This window comes from Protopterus annectens, chromosome 6.part0, assembly GCF_019279795.1.
Source record: "Protopterus annectens isolate FY-2018-M chromosome 6.part0, PAN1.0, whole genome shotgun sequence".
Lineage (NCBI taxonomy): Eukaryota > Metazoa > Chordata > Ceratodontiformes > Protopteridae > Protopterus > Protopterus annectens.
In genome coordinates this window covers 1787970091-1787988393 of record NC_056737.1, presented here as the reverse complement: position 1 = coordinate 1787988393, position 18303 = coordinate 1787970091, and positions in this window count along the sequence as shown.

The following is an 18303-nucleotide window of genomic DNA, read 5'->3' as shown; positions in this document are numbered from 1 at the left end:
ATAAGACAACTTACTTTTAAAATTAATAATTTATCCAAACAAGTAGAATGTGCATGAGTTTATTTAAGGGAAGCTTAAGTATCACATCATGAATATTCAAATAACAGATATTTTTAAGCTACATTAAGAATGAAAATGCACAAGAATAGATCAATAAATGCATGACTTATGAAGATGTTCCTATTATAAATATAGATAAATCAATGACAAAGGGAAACTGAATGTAATGATTCCTGTATGTTAAAAGCACACCACATTCAACACATGGCCTCTAGAACTTACACCGCCACAGCCCTCACATAGTAACACAAAGCACACACATACTTTTGCAGAGGCTCTCAGTAAAAATATGCCCAAACAACAGAGACCTCTAAGGCAGAAACCCAAACAGCCACCACATCCCAGCATAAACCATGAGACACATAGCTCACATAAACAGTGTGCCACTCAACCCAAGTCCATAAGGCAAAACAACTTCCCCAATACACTAGTCATAGGTGACTCAATAGTAAGGTACACTGATGTCCCACTCACTAGGTTGAATAAGGAGAAAGTTACGGTCAGCTGCTTATCGGGTGCTAGTATCTGTCACATAACAGACACACTTAGGTCACTCCACAACAGGTACAAATATGACTCTGTCATTGTCCATGTTGGTGTAAATGACCTGAGATGAACCTTCCTGGACTACATGAAAAGAGACACAGAGTAGCTCTTGGATCTTGTAACCCAGGCAGTTATGTCCCTAGCTCTGAGTAGCATCCTACTGTCACCCAAAATGATACCACAGTTCAAGCAGAAAATGATTGACTTCAACAACTGGCTAAGTTTCTGGTGTCATTCTAAAGGGATCCAGTATTGGTCTGCCTGGGATGACATGAGTGACAGACCTCGATGCTTCACCAGAGATGGCTTGCACCTGTCACCCCAGGGATTTTGGATACTGGCCAAAGCTCTTCCCACCCCCATAAGGCAAGGCAATGTCTCAAAGTCAAAATTACCACCATAACAGCTACAATCAAATGAAATCTAAGGGTTATGCTACTCAACACTAGAAGTCTAAATATCAAAATGCACTCACTCAAAGCACTTTGAGAGCACCCCAGCACTACCAGGCTATAGTTCACACCACACCTTTCAGCCCCTAAACCTGGACCGAAGCACTAAAGGTGGTGGTGTCTCCACATTCATAAAGGATATGCACACCTCCAGACTAGTAGCCCAACATAACACATCAGAGATACTTCATGTACAATTAACACTGGGTAAAACTGCAATCCAGGTTGTAGCCTGCTATAGATCCCCCCACCATGTCCCAAGACTCCCACTCCACATTCCTAAACACACTGGAAAACATTAGGGTACAACCCAATACCCTTATACTGGGAGACTTTAACTACCCCTCCATTTACTGGGAAAATTACTCATGTACCAACACACTTGTTCAAAGTTTTCTGGAATTCATTAATTCCAACATCCTGGACCAACTCATTTTTACCCCCACCAGAGGTAGAAACATCCTTGACTTTGTCATTACTAACATGGTTGACCATTGCTCTACACCATTAATCAACTCCTCCCTGGTCAAATCTGACATAGGCTAATCACCATGGATATCCATATCCCACCCTCACCCTCCTAAAGGAAACCACCATAAAAAACTTCTCCAAAGCAAATTTTGGGCTTCTAAAAAAAGAGGTGGCTAACTTCACAACACCCATTCAAATGGAAAATAGGTGCATGACTGCTGAATCATATACCAATGCACTGTATGAGCACATACACAAGTGCATGGAATGGGCCATAACAATCAGAAGCAAGACGCTCTCCTCCAAAAAAGGAAGCCAGTCTAGTGGGCCCCCACCATAAACATCTCTACAACAGAAGGAAAAAACTGTTGCAGAAAAGGGTGACTTCCCAAGACTGGAAAAACTCCCTTGTTAGCCTCAGCAAAAAACTGAGATCCATCATCAAATCCTCTAAAGCTAGCTACAAAAACAAAATTACTGCAAATTCTAAATACAACCACAAGACATTCTCTAGTTATGTCAAGAATCTTAGTTATGTCAAGAATCAACATGGCAATACTCAGATCTGCTCTGAGTTACAGCACAATGGCAATACATATGCAAAAACCAACTTATATTCCCAACATATTGGCCAACAGGTTGTGTGCAAACATTACCCCCCGTTCACCCCCTAAAGGGCAGATCACAATAACTGAGGAATGCCAAGTCCCCATTATCACAGCTACACAGGTAAAAATGCACTGTCCAAAGCCAAGAATACAGCTTCTATGGGACCTGATAATATCCCTGGTTGTGTTGTTCTACATGAATTACAAAGTGAACTGGCACCACACCTGAGTACCCTGTTCAATCACAGCCTCATTTCAGGTTTTGTTCCTACAGAGTGGCACACTGCTATGGTCATCCCACTCCACAAAGGGGGAGTGACTAAAGACCCTGGGAACTACCACCCCATTAGTCTGACAAGTCTGATATGTAAGGCTATGGAGCACATTATCATGAATCTTGTAAATAAGGACATAGGGAATCTCCATACTCTGGACCCCATGCAGTTTGGGTTTGTGAAAGGTAGATCATGCCTTCTCAACCTGATAGACTTCTTCGAGTCTGTCACGAGAGCTGTGGATGAGGGCAAGGTAGTTCGCACAGCCTACCTAGATCTTACTAATCTGACTACCGACCAGTTACAAGTGGTGTCCCACAGGGATCAGTTCTAGGTCCACTCCTGTTTGGCATCTACTTCTCTGAAGTTCAAGCCAACACAAAGGAACTCTGGCTGACCAAGTTTGCAGATGATTGCAAACTGGGAGCCATTATTGATTCTCCAACTGATGTAGACATTCTACAAAAAGGCGTCACTGATGCCAGTGACTGATGCCAGAACCAAGGCTTTAAGCTCAATGCCAAAACGTGCATTTTCATTCCCTTTGGGAAAAATTTGGTGCCCATGAACTACCACATAGGCGGTAGTCCACTAAACACTGAAGGTGTGATAAGAGACCTAGGAACACAGGTTGACAGCATCCTCTCCTTTGATAACCACATTGCCACTGTAGTCAGAAAGTCCTTCTATGTGGCACATCTCATTACAAAAGGATTCTCATCCCGGAAGAAAGAGGGCATAATCCCTCTCTACTCATCCCTTATTAGACCTATTATAGAATACAACACCCCATTTGGTATGCACCTCACTAGACACCTACTACAACTGGAAAGGCCACAAAAATGCCTCACTAAGAGGGTCTTAGACCTTAGACACATGCCCTATACAGACAGACTCAAAAAACTCCAGCTATACTCTGTCTCTTATCGCCTACTTAGAGGCGATCTCTGCTTGACCTACAAAGCCATGTCTGACCCAGAGCTGCTAGATATGCTACACCTAAAGAAATCCCAATCCCTCCATGCCACACACTCCAGGGACCTAAACCTCATTACCACAATAAACAGAACATGCTGGAGGGTCAGGTTCCTAACCCAGAGACTTCCCATACACTGGAACAAACTTCCCATTCATGTCAAACAGAGCACTTCACTGGCCCTCTTTAACAGAAATCTTGATGAGTGGATGGCCAATAGGAAGTTCACATAGGGGATCACGTCAGTGGCCTTTCTTGACAGGGGCACTGGGAACTAACTTTGGGTGGCATGATGCCAGGGAATCTTCTTAGGCTTGGCTTATATAGGCTCCAGGGCCATTTGCCTAGTACACACCTACGAACCTATGAACCTATAAGCTAAGATTACTGATAAAGAAAAATAGTGTTAAAACAGCCAGTGTTATAGCATTTATAAAAAGAAACCATGAACAGTACAGTCTGGCAAATTAAATGCACATCATTATTACATTATAGTATAAAAACTGGTAAAATGCTGGCTATTAAATTAGACACTATTTTACCTGAATTAATTTAGAAAGGCTAAGGGGATTTATAAAAGGCAGATTTCTGAAATGAAAATGAGAAACAAATAGTGCTATTTTTGGTATCAGGTTCTATAAAGTAGGAGTTTTAATTTTAAGTGCTAGAACAATGGAAATTTGAAAGTAAATTTAGGTATTGGACTAAAATAATGCCCAAATACCCCCAAAATGTAAGTATAAGTTAAATAAAAGAAATAAAGTCTGAAAGAGGTATAAGACAGAATTTTTTTTATTGCTTATTATAATATAGGAATAAGCAGTTATTGATAGAGAAGTTATGCAAAACATATTAGGAAGAAAACAAAAAGCAAGGTTCAGTCATTGTAGGAGATGACATACAGATACATACTATAAAGAGTGAGTAATGCATGAATATGAAAATATATGTGTGTGGTTAATAATGATTTGCGAACTATAATCATAATGGTAGCACAAAGGAGAGGACTGGGAAATTGTGGTAAACTAAAGGAAGCACTAGATCCACTATGTTAAAGGCTGGTCTTAAAGAAAGATTTAACTAACACCACTTAAAATATATAGAGGATAGAGAATAAGATCAAAACATACTCCTGAATTCACCAAGCTCTGCACGAAGTGCAGGAATAGTGCAAGAGCTGCTTCACGCAATATGGCCGATGAGTGATCCAGGAATGAGCTCCTGGGATGTGCATGAGTGCTCCTATACTAGTCCTGCACGAACACCACTGCTATATGCTAATTACCACATTTGCTGGTGAAAACCATACAAATGAGGTGAATTAGCGATCAAGAAAGCAGGCAGGCATCTGTGCAGAAATAGTGTAACCTGCAGAAATGTATTCGATACTAACTGAATACATTTCTGCAAAGTACAAAACGGACGCATGACAGCTTGAAATAAAGCCTGTACACAATGTAGTAGGAATGTCAATGGCCAAATATATGGCCATTGGCATGAAAAATAGTTCCAATATTATAAAAAACAAGTTTTTTTTTTTTTGGCCGATATCGGCTGTTTAAGAGTAGGACAGCACAAATGGGATCGCAATGAAAGTAAGGAAAAAAGGGGGAAATACGCTTTTATACCTAAATCAGCATGTTTCCATAATAGTCAGTGGCATGCATAAGACAACAATACCAGGGAATAGTGGTTGCTAAGGGGGGAAGGCTCAGTTTGAGTGTGGTAACTATGAATTAGCATTCTGTTTTATGCAAATGAGGGGATTGATACTGAATCACAGATTTCCTTTCAGTGTTAGCCTGCACCCAACCATGAAGGTGCAACAACACCACTGTATAAGTATAGGAGGTGGATAACCTCATAAGGGGATGTGTCATGCATGGTGTAAGCTTATTGGAGCTATGCGGCCTGTGTTTGTCCTTAGCTAAGCAAAGCTAAGGAAGGGCATGTGTCTCACATTATTGAGCACTGTTTTCCCTGCTTAAATGGGTGTGCACACTGTGCACCGGGTTTTAAATAAAAAAAAAAAAAAAAAAAAAAAAAAAAAAAAGGAAATAGCAGCACTGTTCACATCTGAGTACTGGGTATGTGTGATGCACCTTGGGGCTTAAACGGGAAGGCAATGGGAAGGGAAAACAGCAGTAGGAAGGCAATCAAGGAGAACTATCATAGCTGGCAGGTGAAATGTATCAGAATCAGCTAATTACACATGGACACACTACTATAAACTATGCAAAAACCTTTCAGTCAGTTTTTTTCTCACAAATGCTACATAACCGGTGTACACAGAAAGGGAAATTTTACCTTAGTACACTAACAAAATGTTAGGGGCTGCTGTCGATCTCATACATCAATATGTGCAAGAGGAGGAGGGTGGTGAGGATGTGAATGCTAATGACTATCCCACAGTGAGGAGGAGGAGGAGATGAGTTTACAGACCCAGGGTAACCTACCAGGGGTACATGAGTTGGAGATAGTGGAGCGCTATAGGGTGGACAGTGACATTCTACAGCAAATTGTTGAGCTGTGCCAGCCCCACCTCACACACAGAACCAACGGGGAACTCATCCCAGTGGATACCAAGGTATGTGTAGGCTTAAGAATACTAGCCACAGGTACCTTCCAAAGGGCAACTGGGGATATCATGGGGATGTCACAGGCATCAGCATTCAGGGTACTCCACCAGTTCCTGGATGCCATGTCAGCACATGCCGGTGAGCAAATATATTTCCTCAACACCCGTGAGGCGTTGACCAGCAATATGCGTCTCTTCCACCAAAAAGCACAATACCCTGAGGTAGTGGGTGCTATAGACTGCACGCACATACACATCAAAACACCACCTGGTGAGCGGGGTAGGACCTATATAAACCGCAAGGGCTTCCCCTTCATGAACTGCCTGGTCATGTGCGATGCCCAGCGCATTATCTTGAATGTGTGTGCTGGCAGTCCTGGAATCTATCACGTCTCCCACATCTGGCATATGACACAGCTGTACCAGTCATTTACCAGTGGGGACATCCCATATGGCCACCTAGTGGGGGATGCTGGCTACGCACTGGAGCTGTGGCTGATGACACCCCTCAGAAATGCACACACAGCTGAACAAGAACTCCATAATTAGGCACATGCACAAATCAGAACCATAATAGAGCATGTGTTTGGGATGCTCAAGTCACGGTTCCACTGCCTGGACATATCCGGTGGAGCCTTGTTGTACTCACCAACCAGATTTACAAAAATGTTCATAGTATGTGTCATGTTACATAATATGATCCTGTGGAAACAGCTGCATCAGGAACTGCACAGAGCAAGACCACACAGCCTCCCACCATTGCCAAGGCCATCACAGGCACAGGGTGACTCAGAGGAGGAACTACCTGAGCCTGCCCATGTAGGCAGAAGGAGGCGTGCCCAGTATGCCCAGGCCTTGACAAAGATGCAATGCATAGCACATGCACTGACATGGTAGGGACCCAGGAATGACACATATCCCTGACTCGTATATACAATAAAATGGATGCCAAACATGACCCTACCTGTGCTTTTCCATGTATAGGGAGTATACTATGCACATCCAACATAGTCAGTTCTCCAGCACCATCCTCAATACTGGCCCAGCCACAAGATAAGAAACTCTTCGTATCAATTACTGAATGGAATAGTATGTTCTGATAGTTGTATCTATGGTATGGATGCAAGCATGCAAGGGAATCGGGTGACTGAATGGGATGGCAGCAGATAGTGGATACCTATATGGGCAGCATGAAATCCATAACAAATACTGGTGTCAATATACTAGGCAGTATTAGACAAGGTGACAAATCCCACTGCAGTACATATGGTGGCCCAAATAACTGTGTGTGTCCATAGGACACACACATGCATGTCAGTAAGGCTCAAATACCCACCACGAGTCTCAGCCAGCAGGAGAGGTATAGATGACCATAAAGAAAGGCTGGGCTAAGGCCTCCATTTGATGGTAATGGTGAACAGCCCCCCTCCAGACCTACACAGACAGACTATAACAGGTCTGGCAGTTGTATGTTAGTTCTGAAGGGTAAGAAGTCTGAAACTGAAATGTAGGTCAATAAAACCAAAGATTTGTACTTTACTGATATGCCTCCAGTCTGCATGATAGAGCAGAATACAATAGGACATGGAAGCTAACAGAGTACCTGAAATACCAGTACAGTCATAGCAAATGTTGAAAGTCATCAGGTGTGCCCCCCCCCACCCCATGATCCTATGTAGAAATGCAGTAACATGTAAGTGTGAGGAGTAATATCAGTGGAGCACAGATTACCCGAGCTGGCCCAATCTACAGGATAGATTGTTGCATGTATACAATATGCAGGAGTCTGTGTGTTAGGTTGTTCTGTGTTCAATATTGTCATGAAGTGGTCAGCATGTAGGCATGGAGGGTTGTGTCTCAGTGGCTTATGGGCAGTACTGTGGTTGACAGGGCCATGTTCTGACAACTGCAGTGCCAAACACAAGGCTTCTCAGCAATACCCATTTCAGCAGTTGACTATACTCACTATCCAGATGTCAATATCTGTCACCATCTGAAAGATGGACATGACATGAATGTCGCCCATACATGCACACAGTACACATGTGGACGTACCCTAGACAGAGTGCATAAAATGTAACTGTCAGTTGCACACAACTTTAGAATTATACATACAGGTTAGTAGCACATGAGTTGTCCATGTAGTATAGAATACTACTGTAGTCTGGCCAATCACTGGCAGACCACACAGGCACAGTTATGAATTAATGAGAGACTGCCTATGACCCAGCACAAGGCAGCATAAGGGGAATGTCCCAGGTATATCTATTAGTCAGCTGCCAGTAGCTTCCATATCATACATGCACTCAGCTCACCCCAACATCAGCCACAGGTTTATCACAGGTCATACCCTTGCTGTTGGGAATGAGTACAGTATGACCCCACTTCTGTATGGGAATACCCACAGAATGCAGCATGCTGAAGAGGTGTCGTTTGCAAGTATGTCCCCAGCTGTAGGCAACACCCTGCCTGCATCTAGACAAATGGATCAGTATGGACAAGAAGTATTGCCATTAACACCTCGCACGCTGTCATCCCAGGGGAATCCACTGACTCGCAGTCTGGGAATGTAGGAGTGACAGAATGCACTGGCCTGCTACAGATGGGCTGAAACACTATCAAATGGCCTACAGTCCTCTGTCAAAGACCTGTGCCTCACCTGTAGTGCCAATGTATGGTATCTCATGGGGTCCTAAATAACAACCTAACACAGTCAACAGAACACGAATGTAAGGTCATGCTGACAAATCCCAGTAGCATGCCCCCCATGTCCTGATGCATGAACTGTGGACCAATCCATAATTACCACTGGGTAGAACAGCCAAATCTAGGGATACTTCTCAGATATTGCTCACATAATGTTAGGAAGAGGATAGAATAACAGGGGGGTGTAGAAGCATGGACGTCATGGAGTGTGTGAAGTCTGAAACTATGATGTATGCCCATACTACCCCTGCCTGCAAACCCAGTAATTGGTGGCTAGAAACCTGCTTGTAAACCACAATGAGAAGGGGAACTGACCAGATATATGAGCCCTGCCTCTGGATAACCTGGGTGAATCTGTACAGCTGAGAGGTATGGCCACAGCAGGATGTGACCATTCTGTTAAGTCGATATATGTACAAGAAGGGGATCCTCAGCCACTATAGTACCAAGGTGCTGGACCATTTACACAGAACCATCAGCAAGTACCTGTAGCTACCCCTCCACAATGGCAGGAGTATGAAAGAATGTGTAGGCTGCAGACCACAATACTGGACTCAGCTTCATTCATCTTGTATTTCTTGGTAAATAACCGTGAGCAAATAATTAAATTTGTCAGTAGTTGATGATATAATACATCACAGTGTAAAACAATACATATGTCTGAATATCTTTGCTAACACCAACCATGTAACACAAGCAGCACAGACACCAATACTTACAGTATCCCCCCAATCTTTTGCCCATTGTGACTCCATATTGTCAACCTATCAACAGATATCCTGCAGAAACAATTTGCTAGCTGTAGGTGTAGAACAACAAACCCTGGACAGGAGTCCAACACTGCCTGGAATGGATTCACACATGCTGTACAGAAGGTCATACTGGGCATACTCCTACACTTAGAGAAATGAAGCCCATGTTTGACAACACAGTGGACTATACATATCTATCATTTGAGATGTGTGTGCACACACACCATTTATGCTTCACACACATATTGGATAGGAATACTCACACATATCTAAGACCAACAGACTATAATATGTCAGACATACACACACAGAGATGTGGGGAAGAGAGAGACAGACAGTGACAGAGAAAATTCCATTATGAGGCCTATCCCAATCCATAGACATCCAATTGGCCTATATCACATGATGTGCTGATGTCAATCACTGTAGACATTCATTTTGGTAGCGCTCAGCCTTATAGTGTCTGTAGTGCTTGTAATAACTGTGTAACATGATAGTACAAATAAGTATTCATGTAGCATTTGTAAACTCAGTCCTGTCAAATGTAAAGTTGTGTGTAACTGAGTGTGTGTGTATGTTTCCAGAAGAATGATTTATGGCCTATTCACACACACACTGTACTTCCCATTGCCAGTGTTAGCACTCCTGCTGATGTCAGTCACCTTGAAATAACCCTTTGGGCAAGCTACAGCCCTATAAGCTCTGTGGCACTCGCGATCATTTTGTAATGCTGTAGTGTAGCAAACTAGTTTGGTAAGAATTCTAATCCTGGTCCTGGCAACTGTGAAAATGTGTGTGGTCGTGTAAGAGAGTGAGTGCGTCTTTGTTGATACCTGATTTTCTGGACATTCACACTTACTCACTTCCCTTATCCCTCCTTTAGCACTGGTGCTGATGTCACTCACCTTCAAAGATACCTTTGAAGAGCTCACCAAAACATATAAGCTCTGTGGCACTTGTGGTAACTGTGCAATGCCATAGTGTAGCAAACTAGTTAGGTAGGAGATCTAATTCTGGTCCTGGCAACTGTGAAAAATGTGTGATTTTGATGTGAGAGAGTGTGTGTGTCTTTGCTGACACCTGATTTTGTGGACATTCACACTTACTACACCTCCCTTACCCCTCCTTTAGCACTGCTACTGATGTCACTCACCTTCAAAGATACCATTGGACAGCTCTTCGATATGTAAGCTTCGTGGCGTGTGCGATAAATGCTTAGCACTGTAGTAGCAATACCATAGCTAGGATGGGGCTCAAAACTGAGCACTGGCAAGTGCTTGTGTGTTTGTGTGTGTGTGTGTGTGTGTGTGTGTGTGTGTGTGTGTGTGTGTGTGTGTGTGTGTGTGTGTGTGTGTGTATGTGTGTGTGTGTGTCATCAGTATCCTGTGTGGGTGTCGAGGTGACTGTGTAATAACAGGATCCATTGCAGCATGGGTTTTGCTACATTATTATACTGAGGACCTATATGTCCCAATGTCCACATTACAAGGACAATAGTTGTCAAACACCATAGAGGTTGTTGTAGACAATCTACAGCCATAAATGTCTACTTCCATGTGCAATGACTATGTGAAAGTATGGATTAGTGAGCAATATAGGCAACCATTATAATACCCAGAGACCTCTCTCCACCCACAGATCATACACAAACATGTTTGGCTCTTTCTCTCTTCCTTTCTTCCTTTCTTTCTTTCTCTCTATCTCTCCCTCTCTGGTAGATGTGGAAAAATACATATGTTTTGCATAGGCAGCAGTTGACTTTTGTAGGTAATGCTCATGATCAGTTAATGGCCTGTGCATGAATTGGAATCCCCCACTTGCTAATTGCATGTGGAACAGCTGTGGTATCATTCCTATAGCCAATTACATGGAAACACACTCCTATAACTAAGCACTTTATGGGTTGTTGGCCCTTTTCCTTCACTGTGAGCAGGACTTCATGTGGGTGTCTAACAAGCAGCATCACAGAGGGTAGTTGGAAATATCTCTTACAACAAACACTGTGGAGACAGGCCAACAAACTGGAGGGGGATGTTCCAGACATGGGGACAAAATGTAAATATTGCTGTTCTACATTTGAAGTAATGTTGGTTTAACAGGGTTTGTGTGGATATTGCTGTTCTACATGATTTAAAGTCTGGCATAACAGTGTTATCTGGTTGAGAAAACTCTCACCTGTAGGGCTATCTGCAGACTAGCCAGAGTTTGGTGTCTTAGATTTGTTGTGTTACATACACATTTCTGTCTTTATAAATGCAGTAGCATACTCTGATGATTGCAGTCAGTAAATGGTAACATCCATGTGTGTTAGTTACTGACTTCATATCCCTCAGAAGAGATATGTCACAACAAACCCTGTTACACCAGCAATTTTCTCAGTTTATAACAGCAATATGTCAATATCGGCCCTGTGTTTGTGCCTCTGCCCCCTAAGTCTGTCACCCTTTGTTCATATGCCATGCAGTAAGAGGTGTATATGTACAGTATTTCATTATTTACTGACATCATTCCTGATATCAAGCTAGTGATATATCAGACTGCCAGACATGTTATGTATAGGAGGCCTTATATTTGAGGACAAAACCCGGACATTCTGTTATAGTTTGTACAGTAGTGAGGTCTGTGTATTTATGGTGATTGTTGACAGAGTGTCAGTATTGTGTAGCAGTGTATTGTGAATATGTTATTTGGCCTGTATACAGACTGGATTAGATGTCAGTGTTCTTGGTCCTGTTCTATCTGACGCATGCTCCTCCAGCTTCTAGTACGCTATCAGCATATATGTTTGTAAGGCCAGACTGAGACATGTCCCATATCACAGTCAGGCATCAGACTACACTGTGAATTGGGCTAGTATATGTAGGGTTAGTGTGTGAGTGGCAAATATGATGATTTTGTTCACACAGTCCATATACTGTACTATTAATTAGGCTTACCATGATGTGACTGTGACTGCGTTGAGATTGGTTGTGGCTATGCTCTTTCACACTGGTGTCTATCCATGCTGTTACATGCCTGTAGTGCCTGCTATATTTGCAATTACATGTGTATTACCCCAAAGTAAAATCGGGTTAGTGTTGTGGCAGTCTGCCTGTAGTTTAGACAGTGCTTGGTGACATGCCTAGCAGTTCAGTGTATTTACCCTAGTGTGATGTTATGTCCAGATAGTTGTCAGATGTGCAGTATCCTAGCCACAATACATGTTGTGTATTTTCTGACAAAGCAGTGGGCTGCTGTGAAGATGTATGTCACTAAGTAGTGGGAAGTATGTGGGCTTGGGACCTCTGCTCCTCCAGTTAATATGTGTTAGGACAGACAGGAGGGTGTGAATGCATCAACTGTGTGAGCTTATCTACTCCAGTATTTGTGATATATCCCCATTTTCATGGCTTTAAACATCCCCTTTGTCAGGCTTGGTCCCCATTTCTTGCACTAAGGAGTTCTGTGTATACCTCTCGACTGACCAGATTGTTTCAGACTGTCCACATTTATTGCTCATATTTCTATCGTATTCCACAGGGTCATTATTGTGATTTGTGTGGTACTTCACTATGATGATTTTATGATGTATGTCAGTAACTAATGGAGTACATGTCAGTTTCAGAAGAGCCTTCCTTCACAACATGTATGTTGTCACAACCTGTTACTGTAGCAACATTCCACATTTATAACTGCAATATTTACATTACGTTCCCTTGCACTAAGAGGTTGAGAGATATGACTCCACTACATGTTATGGATATATGTCATTCATATGTTTTTTATATATATATATATATATATATATATATATATATATATATATATATATATATATATATGCAAAAATCAGCCCACAGCAAAAATGTATGAAAGGAACAAAGTGATATAAATGGTCCACTTGAATAATCCACTTAAATAGTCCACTTGAATAATCGCAACCAAGGTGATGAGAGCAAAACATAAGTAGTTTATTTCAAAACGTTAGCGCTTTCACGGACAATAGTTTCCGCTTCCTCAGACGTATTCTAAAACACATTCAAATTTAGCTTAATATACAGTGCATAGCAATCAAGCAATTTATCAATCACTGCCTCTAATTAGCATATAAATCAGACAACCATACTGAAAACAGTATTAAAAAACTATTGCATATCAATCTAAAAAAATATAATACTAAATATAAATAAATCATTAACAAGCTTATGCTCTCTAACTTCATGGTAGAGGGATATCATGATAAAAACATTATGAAAATGTATGTATACAATGCTGCTGTAGAATAAGGCTATTAAATAAATAAAATAAAATAAAACAACCCAACCAACAACAAGCATAGACAACTATCTGAGAGGTCTGCCTTTAAGCACAGGCTTAAGAGGCACGCTCTCATTGAGCCCCCTGCCTCTATGTGCTGCAAGCCTAAGTATCCACTTGACCTCTGCTTGTTCAGTCAAGTTCATAATATCACCTAACCTAATATTGCTATTCTGTACATACAGTACTTGAAATACAAAGGTGTGCTCACTACCTTCGTGGAGTGTATGTTTTGCTAATGCACTATATTCCTGTCGCCTTGTGAGGCAATATGCATGATCCCTTATAAGTTCCCTAAGCGTTCTATTGGTTTTACCTATGTAGAAACTAAAACATGTTTTACAATGGGCTACATATACCACATTTTTGGTATTACATTTAGACTCATAACGAATTTCCCATAACTGACCAGTATCTGGCTGCTTATAAAATCTAGACTCATCTATCTCGCTACATTGAGCACAATTACCACATCTCTTCGTTCCTGAGTAGGGATAATTATAGTGAACTGCTCTAGGACTGCTTAAATCAGGAAAACATAAATGCTGCTTTAGATTTTTCATATTTTTGTATGTGTACGTTGGATAATTTCCTATAAGCTCCCTGGTCCTGTCATCCACCAGTAGCATATTCCAATTGGTGGAAATAGCTTCTTGAATCTTGGAAACATTACTGCTGTACGGTAATATCACCGGTAACTTCATGCAACTATTACATCTATCAGGGTAGGCCCTCTCACTATTGGAATAGTAGGGTTTTGCCCTGGTATGTCTAAGCTTACTTACTGTAGTATATATCCTATTCACCTCTCCAGGATAATACCCTCTTGTTATTAAGCTTCCCTTAAGCTTGCCCAATTCATCTTGCAACAGAGAGTCATCACAGCAAAGTCTGGATACTCTCATGGCTTGCCCCTTAACTATGTTGTCAAATACCCTGGGGTTATGCATACTTGTCCTATGCAGAAAAGCAGGTCTGTAGCACGGTTTCCTGTAAACTTTGGTCAGATATTTATCATTCTGTCGATAAATCGTCACATCCAAATAATTGATCTTAACCCCTGAAAATTCCAACGTGAATCTTAGGAAACCTTTCATGTTATTAATGTGGTGAAAATAAGTAATTAAAAGTGTTTCCGAGCCTTTCCACAAGAGAAAGAGATCATCAACAAAATGTCTATAAAAAATTACATTCAGATTGTTCAGTATGATCTCCTTCTCCCAGGCCATCGTTACCAAATTGGCATAGGTGTTGGCACAACTCGTGCCCATGGCCACACCTTTCTTTTGTCTGTAACACTTATCCTGGAACATAAAAACATTATGTTCCAGCACCTGTTCCAGCAATAAGCAGATGAAATCTGCTTTGTTTTCTGACATGGAACCTTCCTCGACCAATAACTTCCTTACCATTTCTACACCTTCTTCATTAGGGATACATGTAAAGAGTGATACCACATCCATAGTTGTTAATAAAGTATCATTATTAGTGGCTAAATTAGTAGTGCACAGATACAGGTCTCTTAAAAAATGCTCTGTATCCTTCAAAACATAACTAAAGTTGGACAAAACAGACTTTAGTTCATGATCTAAATAAACAGAAATAGGTTCTGTGAGCCAGCCTGAACCCGAAACGATTGATCTAAATGATGGTTCTGTGGGGTTCTTATGTATCTTCGGTAGCCCATTTATTCTAGGTATTATAGGATATTCTACGTTAAAGTAATCAAACATTTCAGTAGTGATCAAATTCATCAATTTGCATTCATGCAAAATACCATGGATGCTATGCTGTATCGCAGTTATAGCTTCAAATGAAATGGGCTCATATGCCTCACTGGCTAACATACTTAACATAGACTATAAGTAAAAATCTAGATCCATCACAACTACAGGCCCTCCCTTGTCCGCTGGACGTATAATTATGTCACTATTGTTCTTAAATTTATTAAGTGCTGTCATTTCATTTTTGCTTAGGTTATTACCCTTAATGATATGAGAAATGCCTGTTTCATTGTATAAATCATTCTCAACAGCCTTGAGAAATATTTCCAAATTCGGTGGTAAATGGGGATTGAACAAACTCTTATGTTTGAAAGAATTCATATTGGAGCTAGAAACTTCATTGAACATGAGTTTTAGAGCTATACTACGTGTAAATAATCTTACAGCTAAAATCGCTTCACTTATGTCCATACTACATGATGGTACGAAGCTCATACCTTTGTCCAGTAACCTGAGCTCATCCTGATTGAGCTCATGTTTAGATATGTTCCACACTAAAAGCCATGATTCCAGGGTTTCTTCATGGAGTGTACCTGTTGTTGATTCGGTGGATCTTTCCGTTTGGCTCCTCTGCCATGGTCCTGGTCTGTAGATCTTTTCCTCCCTGTTCTGATCGGTAAAGGGATCACCGGAAAATTCTGACCTTCAGCTCTGTCGAGCTGTATTTTTTGTCTCACCACTGTGCTTGTCCGAGCCAGGCCATTATCTTCATTCGCCTGTTGATTCGTTGATAACTCTGCCGGTGTAAAGTATACTGAAGTTGTGGGGTTAGGCGACGCTACTCCATCAACCATCATTCCGCTTTGAATGTTATCCTCCAACACCTCCAGTTCTCGTCGCTCCATCTTTTCAGACCTGGAACGCCTCCGCTCTTCCGGTTCCTGTGATTTGGTGCTGTCAGTCAAGTCAACAATGGCCTTCATTGTTCAAGAGAAAAGCTGTTACACAGACACAACACAATGACCTGGCAAGAAAGCGCAGAAATCGAAATAAAAAAAAAAAATAATAAAAAAATAGATTTAATTCCGGCGCAATTCTAGAATAGTCGTCTTCTTCATTGTCAATAAATACTCGACACACTAATAAAAAAAAAACCCAGTTCACTGCAACAATTTAAACAAATTCCAACCATCAAAATAATAAAATTAATTATGTAAAATTAACAAAGATATTTCTTTTATCATTTTCAAAATCGCGTACGCCCTGTTTCTTTTTAAAAGCTTTCAGTTCAGACTGCCTTCATGTTGAGTGCCTGGAAAAAATTCAATTTTAGTTTCTTTTTGAAAGGGCTTCTCTTTGTAAATAATATTTTTTAAAATCCCTGACATAAGATCCTTTTCTAAAAAAACGATCAAATTAAAATTTTTGACAAAAAATAAACCTGCATAATGTCTTCGAGTAGTAATCTTAAAAGAAAGCGTAATTAAAAAATGTAGATGATACTTATAAAGTGTTTTTTAGTCGCTAAGTTCCATTCTACCTACCGAGCATATCAACATGCAGCTAAATTAATATATACTTTATACTAAGTGATACTATTCCATTGTTACTTGGTGTTTCAAACATATTAAAGTGTTTGTTACTATACTATTACAAGCCCTATATAATGTACGGTGTTTCAGTTACTTAAACAGGTACATTACCTACCACCCTAGAAAGATCTAAATCAGTATAGATCACTGACCCTGTTTTCCTGACTACCTTCTGAATATGTGTTTCCTAAATTAAATGTCTTTTGTGGAACCAAACTGGAAACTCATTTGTACACATTGTAAAAGATTACCTTTTGCATTTGATACACCTTGTTTTTTCCAACCTCTTCTGAATATGTTTTTGGTTTCTCAACAAGGTTTGAGATTAATTTTAAGTTGTTTATAAAATGCCTTATTACCATGCAGGTAAGTAATACTTTTTGGTAGGCAGTTTGCTAGTATTACCAGAATTTCTATTATTAATTAACATCTTTATGACATTAGAAAGAAAATAGGTTTATAATATATGCCAGTACTTGTATGTCTTGTCTTACAAAAAGGAATTAAAAATAACATTTGTTTTATTTAAAAAATCCATAGAATATTTTTATTTAAAATTACATTTATTTCCAGACTAGAGACTTATATAAGCTTATTCCATTTTAGGATTTTTTTTTAAAAGATTTTTAGGAGGGTAAACTGAGAAAGCAATGGCCTTCATTGGTTGAGAGTGATCCTCTTTCCTGACACTGGTAGATCCTCTCCGACTAGTCAAACCACTCTCCGTAGCAGTCACATAGCTTCTCGGCCACATGAACACATTATTTTTGGCAAAGTCCTCCTTATCTCTGTTCAATTTTTTCTTTTTTTGTTCCAATAAGTTTTTCTCATATTGCCGGACACTGTCAATGAGTTCATGCATATATAATTTTGTTGTATCACATCCACTCATCTCAGTTAGTGTCTGTTGCTGTTCAATAATGTTATTTCTCAATTCTATCTCTATTGGATGAAAGATATCCAATAGTAGCTGCAAATAAGCATTACTGGCTCTTAAATTTATCTGTTGCCATTTAACATGTAATTCGGGATAAGTGTTCCCATAGGTGGGCATGTTCAAAATCCTAAGGCCCCTCGGAACAACATTGCATTCAAGGCATGCCTCCAAATGGTAACGCTGGCATTGGAGGTGTTTAAACCTATAAATGTTATTTTCTATGTCCCTTTTAATACACTTAATTGTTTGTTCATTTGCAGGATTAACTATTGTATCTGTGCAATTAGCAAAGTCTTCCATGCACAGTAAGGGATTCAGTACCTCCGTTAG